The sequence below is a fragment of the Musca vetustissima genome, unplaced genomic scaffold, assembly GCF_032173495.1.
Source record: "Musca vetustissima isolate MV318-11 ecotype Yass unplaced genomic scaffold, APGP_CSIRO_Mvet_v1 utg2572, whole genome shotgun sequence".
Lineage (NCBI taxonomy): Eukaryota > Metazoa > Arthropoda > Insecta > Diptera > Muscidae > Musca > Musca vetustissima.
The window spans coordinates 6,805-27,347 of NW_026879748.1; the positions used below are offsets into that span (position 1 = coordinate 6,805).

Consider the following 20,543-nt stretch of genomic DNA (forward strand, 5'->3'; position numbering starts at 1 on the left):
TCTTTTGTTTAAAGAGGTTAAGGGTCAGACACTTAAAGAAATAACTGGGGGAAGGTAGTTTATGGTAATGTGAAGCTAATGAGGAAAGAGTCAGCATTTCCTAAGGATTTCTTAGCAAAAAATTTTCAGAGAAAAAAACATTCCTCAGAGATGGAGATTTGATTTTGTTCTACCTCAGAGACTGAGATTTGTTTTTTAATAAGAAAAAATACCTCAGAAACCGAAGTTTGATTTTTTTCTACAAAAAATGCAAACCTTTCTGGTCTTCTAAAAAATTATTTAAAAAAATTCCGGTCTTCAAAAAATATTTTAAAAAATTCCGGTCTTCTAAAAAAATTATTTAAAAATCCAAATCCGGTCTTCTAAAAAATCATTTAAAAAAACACGCCTTGTTGGTTTTGGAAAAAATATTATTTTAAAAAATTCACGCCTCTCGGTAAAAATATTATTTATGTGCTTAGAAAAAATATTGTTTATGAGGGAATCAACAGAAAAAATACCTCAGAAATTGAGGTTTGATTTCTTTTCTATGGAAAGAAACTGAGATTTAATTTTTTCTAAACAAAAACAATTTCTGAGAAGCTCCTCAGCTTCTTCTGATTTTTTTCTATATAAAATATCTCAGAAACTGAGACTTTATTTTTATACCCTTCACCACACTGTGGTACACTTTCTGAGTCGAGTTATGAGTTATGCATGTCCATCCGTCCGTCTGTCCGTCTGTAGATGTTAAATTGTAAACAAAGTACGCATTTATGATCCGATTTGGATGAAATTTGGCACAAGTCGCTTATTTGGTCCAAGCCATATTGAAATTTATCGGATTTATCGAAAAATCGGGTCAGATTTAGATATAGCTCCCATATATATATGTCGCTATATGTCTTCTGATTTACACTAAATTTGGCATAGGGTGCTAAATTAGGTCGAGAATGATGTGTGCTAAGTTTCGTATAAAATCGGTTCAGATTTAGATATGGCTACCATATATAATTTAATCCGATTTTATGAAAAAGGTGCACCAAAGTCCCTATATAACTTTCGATTTGAACGAAATTTTGTATAGTGTACTGAATTGAGTCTTGAATGACGTATGTTAAGTTTCGAGAAAATCGGTTCAAATTTAGATACTGCTCCCATATATAGTTTCGTCCGATTTTATGTAAATGGTGCACCAAAGCCCCTATACATCATTCGATTTGCACGAAATTTAGTATGAATTAGGTCGAAAATGATGTGTGCAAAGTTTCGTGAAAATCGGTCCAGATAAAGATATAGCTCCTATATATATATTCGTCCGATTTATGGTAAATGATGCACCAAAGTCCCTATATATCTTCCGATTTCCACGAAATTTAGCATGAATTAGGTTGATAATGATGTGTGCTAAGTTTCGTGAAAATCGGTCCAGATAAAGATATAGCTCCCATATATATATTCGTCCGATTTTATGTAAATGGTGCACAAAAGTCTTTATATATCTTACGATTTGCACGAAGTTTTGCATAGGGTATTGAATTGAGTCTTGAATAATGTGTGTCAAGTTTCGAAAAAATTGGGTCAGATTTAGATATAGCTCACATATATGTTTTCGTCCGATTTTATGTAAATGGTGCACCAAAGTCCTTATATATCTTTCCATTTGCACGAAATTTTGCATAGGGTATTGAACTGAGTCTTGAATGATGTGTGTCAAGTTTCGAAAAAATTGGGTCTGATTTAGATATAGATCACATATATGTTTTCGTCCGATTTGAGGTAAATGGGGCACCAAAGTCCCTATATATCTTTCAATTTGCACGGAATTTGGCATATGGTACTGAATTAGGTCGAGAATGATGTGAGCTAAGTTTCGTTAAAATCGGTTCAGATTTAGTTATAGCTCCTATTTAATGTAAATTGATTGGCACAACGTACTGAAATTAGTATTCCTTCGACGTCTGTTTGGACACACATGTTGAGTATACCCAAAGTGGTGAAGGGTATCATATAGTCGGCCCGGTCCGACTTTACTACTTTCCTTACTGGTTTTTTGTAGAAAAATATATCGGAAAGTGAGGTTTGATATTTTTTTCTATAAGAAAAAAGATATTTCAGAAACGGAGGTTTAATTTTTTACCTCAGAAACTTATGTTTGATTTTTTTAAATAATATATATGACCAAAATGCCGTTCACTTACCTTCATCTTTGACATTTCCAATTAGAATATCATAACCGGTAAGATCAGCAGATTTTAGTAATGTCATTGGATCAGCTGGTAAAAATGCTCCATCAATGGTTGGGGCAGAGGGAAAACTTAAAATTCCTGAATAGGAATTCCATTGTTGTACGGAAATTGTTTTCGCATCAACTTGTCGCATGCACGCCATGACAGCTTGAGGATTTTCCTGAGCACAATAAAGACAATAAAATCAAAAATTATTTTAGTAATGCAAATTTTCAAATTGTAATCGCTGACATCAACACTTACCGGTAACAATGAAGCATTACAGTTACAGTCATTTACCAAAGCTTTACCAATTTCCACCGCCTTTTCCGATGTCATATGGCTCCATGGTGCATTCATGGTACCCGATTGCATCATGCCACGCTTGACCAAGCCACGTGTTACCGGTGACATTAGTTGAGCATTAACGGAACTCGAACCAGCCGATTCACCAAACAGCGTCATCCATTCAGGATTACCGCCAAATGCCCGGGCGTTCTCCTTTAGCCAACGCAAGGCCAATGCTTGATCCCAGAGGCCAACATTACCCGGTGCTTCTTCTTCAAAACCTGGCATAACCGGTGAAAGATGTAGAAAACCAAATGCTCCGACACGATACTGAAACGAGGCTACGATCACATTGCCCACGGCCGACATTATCTCAGCGTTGTAAATGTCCAAGGTGGCTGAACCGGTCATAAAACCACCGCCATAAATCCATATTAATATAGGCAAACCGTTTGTGGTATTCTGTGGCGTTGCACTATGTATTAAATGATCCTGATCGGTTTTAGATGAATGCTAATGAAATGGAGTTCAAAAACAATGAAAATACATTATTGGTTTTGCGCATGATTTGATTGTGTTTATGACGAGTACCCACCTCACCACCACCATTGGTTCCACGGCCATGTCGTAATCTTGCCTTCGCTGGAGCCCAAGATATTCATAAACAAACAATCTTCAGATACATTTGTGTTAGGATTCCATATCTCTTCACCGGAAAAGCCAGGGAAGTATTCATACCTGCATAGCGGAAATATGACGAAGGTAAAGGAAAATATGGAATTAATAATTGAGCTAAATTTGAAATCGATTATATTTGCATTCTAAACTAGAATAATAACATTGGCAACAACCATTATAGAGAGAAAAAATAAGTGTTTGGAATTATTTGCCACTCCATTCCGTGTATGATTATGTCCACTCCACCTTTAGTGTGTATTATTTCCCTACTCTCTTCTTCCAGCCCTTGTGTCTGATATTTACAACAAATAACATGAACATTAATTATTTATAATTGAATTATTGCAAATGTCATCCCCTTCTCAAATGTTGTGTGTGTAGGTGTTGGCTAACATGACACCCCGATGTCCGTGTGGTTGGACGGTCAAATGTCCTGCGTTGTTATGTTATCAGTTCACTCACACTCACTCAATAAAAAAAATACCCCACCCGAATAATCAATTCCAATCATTTAAATGAGGCTCAGTTATTCAGTTGCCCTTAAACTGATATGTGTGTGTTCTAACGATGGTATGGCCAATCTTTGCAGGGAAAGAAATGTATTGGAGTAGACAATACGGAATTATACTAATAAATGAGGGCTATCCAAAAAAGTAGGTAGATTTTGTTGGGTAGATTTGCCATCCAATGGGAACTCAAAGTGCCCAATTACAGAAAATTATGTTAAACAATGTCCAGAACTCAACTAAAAATACCGAATAATGGGGTTACCGTATTATAGCTTCGTGCAGCCCCAAGAGTTTGTAACGCCGTGAAATATTGGTCCTAGACCCACCTTTAAGTATACCGATCGTCATATTTCGACTAGCTGAGTCGATCTAGACATGTGTGTCCGTCCGTCCGTCCGTCTGTCCATTATATTTTGTAAAGACGATACAGGCCACAGTTATGGAACAATCTTCACGAAATTTTGCATGTACGATGGGTTCTGGTCAATGAAGACCCCTATTGTTTTTGGTAAAGATCAGTTTATATCTAGGGGATGAAATGGACCAAATTCTTAATTTTTGTCGGTTTTTCTGGTCGCTCTAGAGGTCGCAATTATGACCCAATCATCGCGAATTTTTACATAGAGAAGGGGGTCGGCCAAAAGAATAAGCATGTCTGTTTTGATAAGGATCGGTCAATATTTAGCGGGTCAAATGTACCCTGACTTTTGTGTGAAAAATGACAAAAAAAAATGAAGTTCCAGTTATGGCCAAGGATAACGCCTACAATTTTCGGTGACGATCATATAATTGTATGGTGATGAAGTGGACCGAAAACTTAATTTTTTGTGTTTTTTCGAGTCGATCTATAGGCTCCAATGGAAATAAGAAGATCACAACACAAGGGAAGATAATCTGGACAAGTAATTAGAAGGGCTGTACTGAACATTTGTTATAATTGTCGGCCTCTAGTTGGTCTAGATGGTTCAAATATCGCGAAATTTGCCCAAGCTCATTATATAGATTCAAAGAAAGTTAGTTTTCCGTGGATGTTGTGTAGGGTATCATATGGTCGGCCCCGTCCGTCTATACTGCTCCGCTCACTGGTTTTGAGATAAATTGGGTACATCACTCTTTCGGCTGAAGTTTTCGGAAAAGTTCAAAATCCATATCATATCATTTATTGAAACGGAAATGATCAACAAAAAATGCAAATAAATCCGCGATTTTTCGAAAGCTGTTTTTTTTTTTTTTTGCAAAATTCGTGTTTTTGGCCAACCAGTTCCCTCCGTTCTGGTAGATGGATTTCTCGAAGAAGATTTTATTTTATCAGGAACGTAAACAGCTTACCGATCGCGAGTACCCATATAAATCAAATGATATATATATATATATATATATATATATATATATTAAAATACTCAAATTCGAGACTACAACAAAAAAGAAAAAAAATCAAAGAACACTCAAAATCGACCTTTAAAATGCCACCATAATTTCAAAGTAGATGCAGAAAAAGTTTTGAAAAACAATACAAAAGGGTCGTAATCTTCATTTTGTAGGCTTTACTTTTACTTTGACGTTTTAACTCAATAATAATTTCCGACTCTATATATCAGCGTAAAATTCTATATTAGAGTCGCCCTTTGTCTGCAGGCTAGTCATGTTCAACTATGTTGGGGGTACCCATATATGGGCGTTTTTCAACTGAATTCGCTGGCATTTGGTATATTGGGTTCTTATTGGGTACCAAATTTCCCCTCTAAAAATTATAAATATAGGTCCACATTTTCTGGTAGCCCCCATACAGCAGTGCCCCTATACAGCAGTACCCCCAATTTTCAGTATTTTGTGGGTTTTGAGTGTATTTTTCGACTGAGTTTGCTGTAATTTTGTACTTTGAGTTGTAAATGCGGTAGCAAGTCTCTACACAAAAAATATTAAATATAGGTCCATTCGGGTAGCTCCCAAATAAGTAATACCCTCTCGGTATTTTTGGAGTTCTTGAGCGCAATTTTCCACCGAATTCGCTGTAAGTTGGTAGTTGTAATATTCGCCCACTTTTAGGTGTAATCCCCATACAACCTCCTTTTTATATTAAAATAGTTATCTGATATCGCTGTACCGTGCCGAATATTGTACAGCACTTTAAAGTTGTTAGCAATGTGGATAAAAATAACAACAATAATTGAGTTTATATTTTTCACCACAGGAACAATCGTAATTAGCTGCAATTGACCACATTTATAATAAACGTATAAAGGCACATACATACATATGAAGATGGCATATACATATACAGGGTGAAATGAAAAACTGCAACCAAATTCAGACTGCTGTCATTTCTAAGCCACTCGTCCGACAGATGTTAAAATTATTTCAGTGACCATCATTATATTGTTCAGCAGCATTTTGGTGACCATTTTGGTGAGGATTTTCCAAAAAAAAAAAAAGTTATTCGTGATGGAAATCAAGCGTGATAGTGTGATTTCTTTATATTTGGCTGAAAAACCACAAGTGGCTATCGTTAGAGCACTCCAGCATTTAAATGTGAATAAATCGTTTGTGTCTCGTACCATAGCTGGTTGCCGTGATACTGGTAGCGTAGCCCGATGTCAAGGAAGCGGACGGAAGAAAACAGCAATATCAGCAGAAATGGTTCGAAAAATAAAGAAGGGACTTGATCGAAACCCGCGTCACTGTGGCCGAAAAATGGCTCGTGAGCTGAACATATTGCAATATTCTATTCGGTAAATATGGAAAAAGGAGCTCGGCGTAAAGCCATTGAATTTCCAAAAAGTGCAATAACTTCCAAAGCAAGGGTAAGAGCTAAAGTAGTAGCTCAAAAGAGCTAAAGAGTAGCTTCGCTTGTCCGAAAGTGGTAAACTGTCGAATTTAGTTTTCTCCGATGAGAAAACATTTGTTGTCCAGCAGTTTGTAAACAAAGAAACAAAATGATCATGTTTATTTGCCAAAAAAGTCAGCTGAAAATGTGCACCTTCGGATGATGTGGACCGCCATAACAGCCGATGATCGCTCTCCGTTCGTATTAATCGACCGTGGCATCAGAATAAATGCCGAATATTATCGCGAAAATATTCTGGAGGGTGTATTAAAGCCTTGGGCACGCAAACATTTTGGCCGCAGACTTTGGATATTACAACAGCACCATCGCACTCAGCACGAATGGTTACAAAATGAGGTTCCTCGCTTCATTTCTAGCGCACAATGGCCACCAAAATCTCCGGATACCAATCCGTTGGACTATTGTGTCTGGAGTATTTTGGAAAGCAATGTTGGCACTAAAAAATACGAAAGTGTCGATCACCTCAAGCAAGCGCTTCGCCGGGAATGAGTCAAAATACCGTAGGGCAATATTCAGGCAGCGTGTGAGGTTTTCAGTGGCCGTTTGAAGGCCACTAATCTTGTTCTAAAATTTGATGCTATTTCCGACATTTTTAACTTTCATTCAATAAAATTAAAACAAATTTTAAAATTATGGCGTTTGACTTTGTTGCAGTTTTTTTATCTCACCCTGTATGGAAAAATATTGTTATATTTCTGATTATTTTTTGGAAAGCCCTCGGAGGTCCGAAGGATGAGTTTTCCAAATATCATGTTTTTTTGTGGTAGCTCTTATTTTCAGGAAGCAAAAGCTTTATATCCTTGTTTGCAGGTTAATTTCAAATCAAAAAAAAAAAATGTATAACATTTCCCAAAATATTCAAAAAATGATTCAGTATTATAAGGAATATTCTATCACTCACAAAATTTCGCTGCTCAGAAAAAATGTCTAACATATATATCGGGCAATAATGATATATGGTGATTGAAAAACTATATGGACTAATATGACCCATATTCGAACTTTAAATGCCCATGAGTCTCTCATTACCTGCAATACAGTACATTCATGGAGCTAGCAGGACCACAATGGCAGAATTTGCTTCGAACAAAAGCAGGACCTTCCAATATATCTATAAGATTTCTCAATAGAACTATATACATAAATATATATAAGGTCTTTCTTCCACCTATAAAATTATCGCCATTAATCTATAGAAGCATATGCTTCTGTAATCCGTCTTCCAACTTTGAATTTCTACTCATATAACCCACATATGTACTGTATTCTATTTATATCAATGCATAACAGGACCTGCTCTCCCCTATATCATTCGATATAAAAATTAACCTTTTTATAGCATTTCGTGATTCTATTTCCTTTCTTATTGCCTTGACCTCCAAACATACGATATTAGAAAGGGTTCTCATATACCTGTAATCAATATTCGTATGTTTTCATTGCCCTTTTCTACTTTTACCGATCAGTGTTCAGAATAATAATTCTACATTATGAAGAACAGTCGGATTCGCCGACCACCATAATTTTATAATTATTATATTAAATGTATCATTTCGATTTTTAAAACTTCGCAATATATGCCGATTTTCTTGAACAGTTTAAAACTCTATTTAGGTCTAGCAATGTCCGCCTGTTTGTGAAAATTACGGCGGATCTTACTATAATTTAATACTTCTATTACTTCTGGGGTGTTTGGTATTAAAAATCAAAATTATCGGTTTCCGCCACATTTTCACGATTCGCAGAAAAAAATACATTATTCAATATACGTCCACGTTTCGAAATTAAGTATGCGCTCATTTCAAATATTTGAATGGTCCCAAAACGCATGGGTTAAAGTTTAGACATTTTGATACCATGAATCGGACTTTTAAAACGACATTGAAAATCACAAATTCCGATTTTATTGGATGATGGTCGACCTTTCATTTCTTTGCTATCTAATTTATTGTCAGCATTAAAACTGAATTTTTCTTGGATGTTGTGTTTCATAGCTGATTACTTAGAATTTTTTAATGAACTCTTGAAAATAGATATGTAACATTCTTTAAAACATTACATACGAAATTTTTAGACGTTTAATCGATATTAAAATTGATTGAAATTTTCAATTAAATTGCTTTCGTCTATATTATTGTTATGAAACTTTTGCAAATAGTTTTCAAGTATTTAGAGTGCTATTAAGAAATAAGAAAAAATAAACTAATGCAACAGTAACCCATTTTTCCTACAACTGACAATGTTCCCAAGCTATAATTTATTTCTGTCAATTTTAAAGTATGAAAGAGTCTAAAAAACCTGAGGTACAATTTCAAAAATGAATGTCAAAGGTTAAGTTTGACTTTTAGACACACATATACAACGTAACAAAACAAAATACTATACGAAATTATGAGTCTTTGTGGATTTAGTGAGATCTGCTGTAGGAAAATAATCACGGACCATCAAAGATAGTATTTAAAGGAGTCTAGTTGACCAATTCTACCAATATTTGTTTACGGAATTTTCCAAAAAGGGAAATTTTCAAATAAAAAAAAATGGAAATTGTCTAGAGTTTCCTTTAATTTTAAGAAATTAAAATTCATTCCTCGGAAACGAAACGGATCAATGTCAAATACCGAAAATTTTATTAGACTATGTCAAAATATGTAAATACATTGACTTTTTTCAGAAAATATATTTGTAACCTAACTTTTCATTGTGTGTAAAAAGTTAGCTGGGAAATGAAACATAAAACCTTCACGAAACAAATAAAACCAAATTGTGCGGGGCCTTTATGGCGGGGCATGACATAACTTAGTCCTATATTAATAAGTTTCTGTTATATATTAAATACCAAAAAACATAATAGAAGAAGCAATGTATGAACAACTTTTGGCGATCGAATCTCTCGTGATCTCCACACATGCATTTCTAAACCTTCAAGGAATTTTATTCAGACGACGAAAAATTTAAGGTGTTGCGAACGAAATGAAATTTGTAATAAATCATGTTTCTTGTGGTCACTGTATATCCCAAAATGTTCATAAATTTTTCAGTAGTATCATGAATATTCTATCACTTGACCTTTTGCGTGAAATTTCATAGAAAAATATAAGGACTGATATAAAGCATTTTCGAACTTTAAATGAACTGCACTCCTGGAATTATTTGCTGTCAATAATAGGTCCGATCAGGACCACAATGGATGTACATTCTACGATCTATATAGATCTAGAAGGACCTCTTTACGTAGGGGAGACTGGGGCACCTTCGGCACTTTTTTTTTAGAGCTCTATATCTCAGTACTTATTCAACATATATAACAACTTTATGGCTGATTTTTGTCCTCTGACACTTAATTATAAAAAATAGTACCAAAAAGATATAAAAAAATAGTATTAGTTAAAAAATTTTACAGTTTTGTAAAAAAAGTCAAATTCGCCGAATGTGCCCCAACCCGGGGTAGCTTCGGCATTTGATGGGGCACATTCGGCACCATAGTCATAGCCGGGTAATTGTCATCGCTATAAGTCTGGTTGAAATTCTGATCCTCTAAAGGCTCTATTAGGTTTTAATACGCCACACAATGTTTGAATTATATGGCTTTATTTTCGAGTGGCGGACGTTTACATCTCAAGGTCGCACACACCATCAGAAATAGGGGTTTTCTATCGCATTTTCGTCAATACAAGCACGTTTGATCTTATATATGCAATTTCGAACCATATTAAAGGATTAGTTTTAAAAACAAACTCAAAAACCTTTTACGGAAATAATATTGCACAATCTGTATATGGCCGAATGTGCCCCACTTTGAAATGCCGAATGTACCCCGAATGTACTTTTTATAGTTTTTTTCATTTTTTTCGATCAGATTTGTAAAAAGATTATATTTTTAAATATTTTTATAATAATACACATCGTAGTTAACCACTTTTTAATAATATTGTCTTAAAAATTTTAAAAGTTTTATACACGAAATACTTACGAAATGGAATTGAAATATTACAGAAACATCTATAAAAATACAAAAACCCATGTATCTAAATAAGCTTATTAACTAGAAATTTCAAACTTTGTGTCAGTTATTTATTTCGATATTCGATACCTATGTATCGAAACTAGTGATGTACGGTGAGAACTTCATATCGAAAACGCGATTGCCGAAGGTGCCCCGATGCCGAAGGTGCCCCAGTCTCCCCTACATAGAAGGTTTTTCTTCCACCTATAAAATTATCTTCATTAATCTACAAAGGATATGCTTCTATAATCCGATTTCCATCTTTGAATTACTCCTAATGTAATCCACATACGCACTGTGTTATAGGAACTATTTGCTGTTAATAACAGGTTATATCAATATATACAAGACCTCCTCTCCCCTATAGAAGAAGATCTTTGAAGAACGACATTCTTCGATATAAAAATTAACGTTTATCTTTTTTATCTTTTATCCGCAAAGGAATTAATTTTATCATTCCTCCTACTAAAAGGTCTTAATCAATCTACCGAAGTATATTTCTCCGTATAAAGAATGACAACCCTCTATATAAAATAACAAAAAAAAACATATGAAGACGGACCTACTTATATATATAAAAGGGCCACTACAATCCGCCGATGGACTTAGTTATATCAATAGAAACATCTCATCCTGGGGGTATTAAAATTCTTAGATGTATGCGGACAAATCTGCTATGTTTCGAAGGCGAACCATAGGGCTCCGCTTCGAACACTTCTCCCCTATAGAAGATCTTTGAATTCCACATATGGAACCACATCCTACGATATAAAAATTAACTTTTTATCTGCAAAAGAATTGATTTTATCTTTCCTCCTATTAAAGGGTCTTAATAAACCTACCGAAGTATATTTCTCCTTCTAACGAAGGACAACATCTTATATAAAATAACCAAAATAATATATGAATACGGACCTAGTTCTATAGATAAAGGGCCATTATCATCCGCCGATGGTTTTACCTATATCAATAGAAATATCACATCCTGTGGGTATTAAAATTCTTAGATGTATGCGGACAAATCTGCTACGTTTCGAAGGCGAACTATAGGGCTCCGTCTCGAACCTTTCTGGAAGAAGTTAACTACAAATTTAAATGGACGACAAATCAAATTATATGAATTTTCCTATGTAGAAGTCCCTAAATAAAATAAAAAAGAAGGCGGACCTACTTTCAAATATATAAAAGAACCACTTCATCCACCGTAGGACATATAACTAATTTTATCAATAGAAACATCTTATCCTGGCGGTATTTAAATTATTATATGTATGCAGACAAATCTGCTACGTTTCTTGATGAAATGAACTACAAATTTAAATGAACGACAATTAACATTTTATGCATGTTCCTATTATTGTTGAATAATATTGATGAAATCGGGCGCATCTACTGGTGGATATTAGTTCTGGACGACATTATAATGTCTACGAACTGACGTGGACATCAAATATTCCCCAAAATCACATTTATGTGAGGGTTGAACTATGATAAATTACTGCCAAGAGAAATCAAATTACCAAACCACCGACAATTAGATTTGAAAATTAGTCTGGGACCACACACATCTGGAATCCTGCAAATATCTTAGGGTCCCTTATGTGGGAGATATCGATATTCATGTTTGGTAGGAAGTTAGTAATCAACTAGGGATCCAATGTGAACTCCTAATAAATAATTGAAGTCAATTTGATTGGTTTAAAACAGTCCACTCCTTTTGGTACCTCCCAGGGGCTACGGCTAGGCCTAAAAGCGGGCTATAGTTCATTATCGAACCTTACGTTCGCAAAACGCGGAACAAATCAGATAACTATTTTAATATAAAAAGGGGGTTATATGGGGACTACCCCAAAAAAGGGGCGAATATTAATATTTTTTGGTAGGGAGATTTTTTACCAAATTGTAGCTATTTCGTTAAAGAACGCGCTCAAGAACCCCAAAATAACGAAAATTGGGTGAGCTATGCCTGAACGTGGACCGATATATCCCATATTCGATTTTGACCTGCCTGCAGACAAAAGACAAACCAATGCGAAACTTCAGCACCCTATCTCAATTCCTTCAGAAGATAACGTGATTACAACAGACGGAAGGACATGGCTAGATCGTCTTAGAATTTTACCCCGATCAAGAATATATATACTTTATAGTGTCGATGAGTTACAAACGGAATGACAAAATTTATATACCCTCCATGCAAATGATCTATATTAAATATTCCTACAGACGGACATGGCGAAATCGACAATAACATTTTTACTCCGATCGAAAATATATATACGTAATATATAACGGAATGACAAGTTAAATATACACTTCATTTTATGATAGAGGATATAATAAAATGTTGTAATTCTTACCTATTATTCTCTACCGTTCACATCATAAATTTCCAAAAGCACTATTAAGTCCTCCTTATTTGAACAATAACTTTTCCACAATTCCTGAGGACTCATTAAAGTCACATACCATCACACTGATGTGTATGGTTGAAAGCCCCCCTTAAGTCATTATTAGAAACAACGAAATGTGACAATCTAATCTTCCAGTTGGTATTTGCATCAACTGAATCACATAACCACACCATCACCCCGCAACATCGCCCAAGCCTCAGGCTCTACCCAAACAATTGCAATCGCTTGTGAACGAGTGAAGAACAAACGTTTCTCACATTTGAATGTTGGCCAGAATCGACCACAATTTGCCATAACGAATTCGAATGATATTTGTTGAATGAAAGGCAAACAGCAAATGGGGATTCATAAGGCCAACAATCTCTCTTTACGTAACCCAGTTATGAACTTAAATCAATTTGGCAAAATGCCGATTTCAGATGAACCGACAAAAACTACGAATAACTACGAGTTGTAGACAATGGGAATTCTTCGGCGAATCGACGAACAAATGCAGTATGACGTCATTTCATTGACGTCACAATAAAAAGCCAAATTGATGCCAAAAACAACAACGGCCACGAGGATGTTTATAAACAAAACAAACAAGAAAAAAAAAAATAAATGCTCTCAATACACCTCTTGCCTGGTAAATATATAAACAACAGCGAAATGGAAAAGAACGCGAGTTTATGTGAAACGCCAGCAACGAGAAGGATATTAACAGCACATAAACTTTTTTGAGAGGCACTACGAATGGTTAACAAAAAAAAAAAAAAAAAAAAAATAAAATAAAAAAACTGAATTGGGTATATGTATTGCCATAGGGGACACCATGTTGTTGTGTTTTTCACGAAAGAAGAGGGGCTAAAAAAACTAGGTTAAACTAAACTACAAAGTATTAAATATTTATGAGCTGCTAAACTATGACACACAAAACGTTTATATACTGCGCCATCGCTAAGTACTACGGCCCAGGAGCATCACAAACTGTGTAGAAGATGGAGAAGAAGAAGAAAAAAATATCATCATCATCAACAACTAAGAACATAATTCCTAATAGTGGCATCGCCTTCGTTTCAGGTGTAGTGGAATCTACGCTGGGCAATAATTTGCAATGCTAAATGCACATTTTGAAAATTATTATTTGGCATGGGGGAGAACCCATGGAAAGCCGTGAAGTACTTCAAAAAAAAAAAAAAAAAATAAATAAATAGGGGAGAAAAGGAGAATTCCCTTCAATTTGAATTCTATACTGGCGAAGTTATTCCATATTATGACCTTGGATATATATAGGCTGGTGAATAATATACCAAAAATCTAGTAAAAAAGTCATTCATTTCTATAATTTCTATCAGTACATTTTAAATTATTGTAATTGGTCGCGGCCATTCTGTGGGAAGTTGTTATAAATTGTCTGCTACTAACAAGTTGCTTATGCTTTGAGCATATTTGAACAAGTTGTTTATGCTCCGATAGACCTTTATATGGGAAATTACAAAAATCTTTTAAATTCCTTGAAACTGAGGTTTGCAAGGTTATAACTCGCGAAATATGAACATATTGCATATAATTTAAATTCATTTCTATAAAATGAAGTGTTCTTGTCAAAATCTTAAAACATTGGTAATAAATAATAAGTTGCGTGGAAGCTGTGATGATGGTAATGTAGAAAAATGCATAAAAAAGGGTTGAAGCCAACGAGTTTTTTGTGTTCCTTCCTGATTTGTGGCTAATCTACACCACGCAAGCACATGTGATCAGTGACTAAGTTGCATGGACAATATGGTTCTAATGTATTATTTTTCGATAAAATCACTGCATCCACCCAAAATGGATGCTGACATTTCGATGCCGGATTTTCGGTGTTTTTTTAATTTTTCTTATAATTAGGACGCGCATCCAGATAATGGACTGAAGTAATTATAGGATTGTAGAACTCGTGATTTTGCTTCGTTTAGTGTATATCTCATGAATGTGCTCACTGTAGCTTCTTTGCAAATGGGTTCCAAAGAAAATTTAGTGCGTAAATTTTTATAAAAAACATATTTTTTGAGTCTAAAATTAAGAAAGTCCATTCAAATTTCGTGGAACCCCGCGTGATTTTAGTTTTTTTACGTGCCGGATCTAATGAGCCCAGCCATGTTCAATTCCGCCCAATAAAACGGTGGATATAGGTACCTTGAATGTGGGAAAAACTGCAAAAACTTATATTGACAAATTCGCGTATATAATCGCGTTTTTCTTCGAATTGATTTCACATACATTCATTCTTGTGTTATCATATTCGCGAATCTGTGTGAAAATAGGTCAAAAATATATCGATACGCAAATAATATGCGTATTTTATCCAAAATCGATTGTGGAGGCACATCCGCGGTTCTTAACCGATCCTTTTAAAATAGGTGTCCTTTTGTGTATTTTCATGAGATTAATGAAATCGGATGCGCATAAAAATCGTATGCACGTTGCGCCATTTTTAGTCATTTTTAGGGTTTTTGCATAGTAAAGTGCATCGAGCGGCACACTTTGGCCGCTTAATGAAATCTCGAAAAATGCATAATTATTGGAAGATATTGATTTGGTTTATACGAAAACCGCATGCGCATCAACTGATTTCAACGAATACCCGAACTGTATGCTTTTTAATGTTGATCATTTTCATATACTGTAACTGCAATATATTTGGTCATTTTTAAAGTCAAAACTCTTAACAGAGGAATCTACCGATATTTAACAATCATCTAAAAGAATTTGTAGAAAAAATCGTCACGTGTTGTAGAAGATCTGGACTAAACCGTATTATCTTAACCATACCAATAAAATCAAAAATTAAAAAAAAAAACATTTTGTGGCAATTCAAAAATTAATTTATTTTATTTTCAGATATTTTCATGCTTTTATTTGTTTTTCGCGAATATTAAACCGTATTTCAATGTGATTTGACTAATATGCAAAGAAAACAAATGTGTTTAATCATTTGTGAAGAAATTCGCGAATTACAACAAATAGAAATTTATTTATTTTATATTTGAAGTACAAGATTTACAACCGCTACAACTTTTGTGCGCAGCATCCGAATCTGTGAACGCGAATAGATTTTGAATCAACATATTTTCCTTAACCTATGTACCAAAAATCATGAATGTGCTTGCGAAAAAATTTTTCAATTTTTTTTTATGGAATTATAAAGGAATTTTGTAATTTCCGATATGGATTCCATGACAAAGCATGGAGTCATATGAATATTTCTCTATAATTTATTTATTCTAAAACAACTTAAAAATACCGAAAATAGAGCGGTCGAAAGTCCTTAGAAATACTGAAGAAGTTTAATTGGAATCCAGTTAATACAGGAACAAGGATTAATGAAAACGTATCCCTGTCTAAGAAAAAAAAATTGCAAAGTGCACACAACTTCGTCAAAGACATAGAAACCGTAAAGACTCGACAAAATGCATTTTGGCAAAATAGTTTATGAAAAAATATCCAGGGGAATAAAGGTTAACAGAGGCATGTTAAGAATAAAAACGCCAATACGCGAAAATGTGCGAATAAAATATAAATAAAATTAGAGACCTGCACTCAAAATATGTATTTTCATTTTATAAGCTTAAGATATAGCATTAAAAACGTTTAATATTGTTCTCTCTGTTGTCATGATATTGTAACAACAGAGGAAAAGCCATCTGTTGGAAATTGCTTCGTATCAATTGTCCTATCTTTATACTTTTATGTCTTTGACTTCGTATGCCGAAGGGAGTACAAATACTGAATAATTTCTTGTACTACATTCCGACTTCCACCTCTATTCCTACATCCAATATTAAGTTTATTACCATTTAGTACTCTTCATACACATAAACACTAATTTCCGAAATCTCTTTTACTTCGATTATACAGATTTAAAAGGGATCAGAATTTCAATTATATATTTTAGCATATATCTACAGGTTTCACATTTCGTTCCATTCAGCACTTTTCGAACAGATATTACACAATTTCACGACTACCTCCATATATCTATGGTACTTTCTAATTTCTTATGGTATTGAGTTTTGATGCAAGCTTCTTGATCAAAGTACTAAGAGTTTGTTATATGATTGTAAACAGATTTCGATGAGATGATGGCATTTCGGTGTTATTGTCAATATTTGAAATTTTGTATAACCCTTATGACTACGGTATGATCCAATTCAAGGACATTGCCAGGTAGGGAGTTTGGCTGGGGCGGTACATCTCTTAAAATGCCAAGGCCAGCACAATGCGGACAGAAACCACACATAGAGGAAAAGGGCAAATGCTGACTTGATCTCGGTGTTCAGTACACATAGGGACAGCAAATGCTCGGCCTATCGATTTAAGGAGTTTTTAACAAGAGGTGTCAGAAAAGATGCCGCAGGGATAGCTTTTGGCAGCCAAGCGTTCATAGCGACGTCGCTTTTTGATCCTTCGATGTCGGTTCTTCCTATCATTGTAAATCAACATTCACCAAGCGTTGGGTTGTTCACCCATGCAAGGGAACGTGAGCTGGGTTTAGACCGTCGCCTGTGTCACGACGCGTCGTCGGTTAGTTTTACCCTACTAATGACAATTTGTTGTTGCGACAGCATTCTTGCATATTACGAGAGGAACCGCACGGTACGGACCTATGGCACAACGGTATGACGCTGGATTATGCCTGAACGCCTCTAAGGTCGTATCCGAGCTGGACTGCAATGATAAATATGGGACAATTGCATTGTATGGCTCTTAAACCATTTAAAGTTTATTTCTGATAAACAACAACGGATGTGATGCCAACGTTATTTGTAACATAGCAAATGTAGGAGGATACTATCACCAGCATGCCGTGCTAGTTACTTATATAAACATTATTTAAGACAATGTATAGAATCAAATGCAAACGACTTTTTAACGGCAAGGTGTTAATATGGAGATGTGCTATACTTTGAGAACCCAAAATACTTAATTACCACCAATTCGGTTGGAAAACCTGTCCAAAATTTCCTGATTTCAACAGACGAACCTGTGTATTGCAAAGTATGCCAATAACCGGCGTGCGCAAAAATTCGCCCGCGAACGATTCAAAATACGCTCTTTTCGTTTGAACTCATTTTACGAATCGCGATAAATTCTAAACGAGCATTCCCCAAACGAATGTTCGCACACACATATAAGAAACGAGCGAGAGCACACAATAACGATCGTAGGTTTGATGATTGAAATTCTTTCTGACATTCGCTCACGAATGAAAACGAACATTCGCGAATGCTCAAAACAGCAGAAGTTCGTGAACCGAATGGCACATTTCACTTATTTTGCCCAAGGACGAACCCTATTGAAATTGGAGAAAATCGGTTTAGATTTAGATATAGCTCCCATATATAGTTTTTTCCGATTTTATGTAAATGAAGCACCAATATTTGTCAGATTGAGAAGATTTTATGTAAATGGAGCCCCAAAGAGTAAAATGTGGCCGATTGAGAAAACATTTTGCGCAGCGTAGTGAATTAGGTCAAAATTTATGTATTGAAAGTTTTGTCGAAATCGGTTGAGATTTAGATATAGCTCCCATATATAGTTTCGACCGATTTTATGTGAATGGTGCGCCAAACTTCCAATATTTGTCCCATTGAGACAAAATTTTGCACAGAGTACTGAATTAGGTCTAGATTGAAACATGCCAAGTTTTGTTGAAATTTGTTCAGATGTCGTCATATATAGTTTCGTCATAATTTATGTAAATGAAGCACCATACAGCCCATATTGGTCCGATTGAGACAAAATTGTGCACAGAGTATTCGATTAGGCACTTATTGATGTATGCGAAATTTTGTTGAAATTGGTTCAGATTTAGATATAGCTCGCATATAGTTTCGTCCGATTTAATGTAAATTAAGCACCAAAGAGTCAAATTTAGGCCGATTGGCACAAAATTTAGCACAGCGTACTGAATTAGGTCCAAATTTATGTATGCGAAGTTTTGTTGAAATCTGTTCAGATTTAGATATAGCTCCCAAATATATCGATGTTTGTTCGATTAAGAGAAAATTTTGCACAGCGTACTGAATTAGGCCCAGATTGATACATGTCAAATTTTGTGTCGAGATAAATTTTCGATAGGGCACTGTGGCAGCATAGATGGATGCCACGGTTATTCAAATACGTCCATTTATATACAGATCTTTTACATATTTTGCCCGATGATTGACATTCAATTTTTCATAAATTTAAGATTGGTACCGAAAGTGGTGAAGGGTATCATATAGTCGGCCCCGTCCAAATTTTAATTTTGTGGACTCCCAAAATACGTTGTGTGCAGGATGATATTCAAATATAAATAACCCCCTGAGATTTTTTAATATATAAAATATATCTTAGGTCCATTTTGGTGTGAATTTTAGATGTTTATATCCACCTACAATACTTATATAATAAATCTGAATAGTACACATCTTTCTAAACTTACCTCTCCTGTACACATGTTGCTGGCAGTCGTGTTGCATCTAGGACACCGTGCCACGGTTCTGCAGGTACAGGTTTGCGAAAGCGTAATTCATCAACCGGTGGCTTGGCATACGGTATACCGGTAAAGACGTGTACATCACGGCCCTGTACTGTAACCGAACGACCGCGTACCGGCCCACTGGTCGTCTGCACCGTTAGATGATCTGTCATCGCTAACGTTAGCGCTGATATGCGCAGCAGTATAACGAGTGTGGCAAAAAGACCGCGACAAACAACGGCATTGTTACGAGCGGCGGTGGCTAGTGAACTGCGGGAAGAGGGGCGGGATAAGGAAGATGTGAACGATAATGATAATAACGAGTGTAAAGACGACGGTGACGCGCACGATAATGATCGCGACGACGACGACGATGTTGTTGGCGTTCTTACAGATCGAGCCATAATAAGACTAAACGCGCCACTGCTGCGATAACGAACGCGTTTAAATGTCAATTAATTGAGTTGTTGTTGTTGTTCTTCTTCTTTCACAAGATTTGAGCACAATTTGTTTTGGTTTTAGGTAGCTTTAGGCTTTACATTGATTATTCGGAATTTCTTTTTTCATTTGATATTCAAAGGTTCAAACGCCCAAATGTTTACTGCACTTAACACAAACTTTCCGATATGCCTTGAATTGGATTTTGAGTGTTCAAACGGTAAGTGGTTATACAAAAACACTTGTTTATTATTGTTGTTGTTGCTGCTGCTGTTGTGGATCGGGTTAAAATCAAAAGTTTTGCCTTGGTTCTTGTGGTACAACCAGTCGTAAATGGAGACTTGCTGGTAGATTTGTGGGGGATCTAGTGGGCTGACGTTAACAAAGACAACGTCGACGACGACTATGCTGAGGGTTCGTTGAAAAATCCTCGTTATCCTTGGCTCATAACCAACAGCTGTTGATTGTTGTGGCTGCTGTTAGTGCTTGTGACCTCAAAGTGTGTGGGTGAGTGAGTACGCGACCACAAACAATGCTATTTTATTATGTTTATTCTTCTGCCTACTCTGGGGCTGGCTTTCTGGCTTTCACACACGTAGAATAGACTTTGCAAACGACGATAGGCTGGCTGATGTTGTACAACAAAACTACATGCTTAGGATAATGGTATGAGT

At 35.4% G+C, this 20,543-nt stretch overlaps 1 pseudogene; it reads right to left on the minus strand.

The window, feature by feature from the left end:
• Positions 1-2,180: 2,180 nt before the first annotated feature.
• On the minus strand, positions 2,181-19,874 carry LOC133324870 (acetylcholinesterase-like; annotated as a pseudogene).
• Positions 19,875-20,543: the final 669 nt, after the last annotated feature.